Source organism: Drosophila albomicans, chromosome 2L (genome assembly GCF_009650485.2).
Source record: "Drosophila albomicans strain 15112-1751.03 chromosome 2L, ASM965048v2, whole genome shotgun sequence".
In the NCBI taxonomy this organism is placed as follows: Eukaryota; Metazoa; Arthropoda; class Insecta; order Diptera; family Drosophilidae; genus Drosophila; species Drosophila albomicans.
In genome coordinates, this window is record NC_047628.2 from 23,277,697 (window position 1) to 23,279,237 (window position 1,541).

Below are 1,541 nucleotides of genomic sequence, written 5' to 3' on the forward strand. Positions count from 1 at the left end.
TATAGTTCCCACTCCTCAACGCGAGTTTGTTGTTTCAACATGAGAATCAATAAAAATCCGCGTGTGCGGCAGATCAGTCTGCGGATCGTTTGAGCATCTTTAAGTTTACTCAACCTAATCTCGCTCTCACTCCCTCTTCTCTCTCTCTCTTTTCTCCATCTCCCTCTTTCTCCTTCAGACGGCCAAGTTCAAGACAGCGCACTATGGTCCCAAATCCCGATTTGGTGGCATAAAATCGAATATTGCATCTATCGAGCTGAAACTTGGCATACTTCATTAATAGACCACTCTAAATATTTAAGCAAACTTTCAAGAAAGTTTGACCACGCCTACTCCAATGCCCATATATACATCATGACGTATACGTGATATTTTATTTAAATTTTTTTTTTTTTTTTTTTTTTTTTTTTATTTATTGCTCTCTTTTTTGTCGTCACTCAGTGTACATTCATCTATTTGACCAAATACAAGTTCAACCAGCGCGGAAGAGTGGCGCCCGCTGTCCATCCACACGTCCAGCAACGTGGCGTGACAGAATTCAAGCACATCTAAATAATTAAAGCATCGGAAAAGCCGCAAAAAGCCGCAAACCAAACTATTATTAAAATTTAATATAAAGTGTCTACTATTGTTTAACATACATTAAACAACGCACAAATACGCAGAACACCTTTTTTTCCTCTACAGAAGACGAACACTTTTGTCAGCTTTTTGATTTCTTTGGACAACACAAAACAGTACAAATATATAACGTTAAACAAATTACCACACAAACTGTGTTTATTATTCGTAATTTACATACCTCCAACTTCAATATCCATTTTAAATAATAGAAAAATATTGTTTAGTTTAGATTTGCCAAGCGCTCAAAGTTATTAAAAATTTCCCGCCAATTTTGTCACAAAAATCAGCTGCTCAATCACCTGACTTTAAACATCTGTAAAATTGCAAGGTTGCATTTTTGACAAAAATATTTATTGATACTTTCTATCTAGGGTATCTAGTTTAAATATATAAAAAAAAAATTCAGATTTTCTTCCATGAAATTTTGGACTTTATGCCACCAAATCGGGATTTGGGACCATAGTGCAGCGCAGTAAATGAGAAATGTTGCCTCATTGTCGGCATTTGTGTTTTGCGACGATTTCCATATTTTACGCCATAAATTAAACACTTGAACCCAAGGGCAGGGGAATACTTTATATTTTGTATTTTCTACTCCACAGTGTTCCACATCCACTTAAGAAATATTTTCACTTGTAAGTGGCGTTTTGAAAAACCAAATGTGAAATGAAAATTGAAATGTAACTGCAAGTAAAAAGCGCAGCTGTGCTCGATAAGGAAATGAGCATTTTGTCTGCAAGTTCCGTTTAATCAGCGGAAATCAAAACCAAGATATTTCGGGGTCTGCATGCGGATCTGTGGGAAACTCGGCTGGAAAATCAAAGCCGAAAGCAGAATGAGCTCAAAAGCGATGCGTTTCAGACACGCAACAAATCCGACATTTACCCGTTTCTCTGATTTCGATTGCCTAGAGCCAC

At 36.8% G+C, this 1,541-nt stretch overlaps 1 long non-coding RNA gene across 2 annotated transcripts; it reads right to left on the reverse strand.

The window, feature by feature from the left end:
* Positions 1-441: 441 nt before the first annotated feature.
* Positions 442-719, reverse strand: LOC127565147 (uncharacterized). 2 transcript variants are annotated; one of them, XR_007954521.1, is made up of 2 exons: positions 642-719; positions 442-548 (listed from the first exon to the last, which is right to left on the reverse strand). It is a non-coding gene; the product is annotated as an uncharacterized LOC127565147 (long non-coding RNA). The 2 variants fall into 2 exon arrangements; XR_007954520.1 differs by having other exon boundaries at positions 442-595; positions 642-713.
* Between the last annotated feature and the right edge of the window lie 822 nt (positions 720-1,541).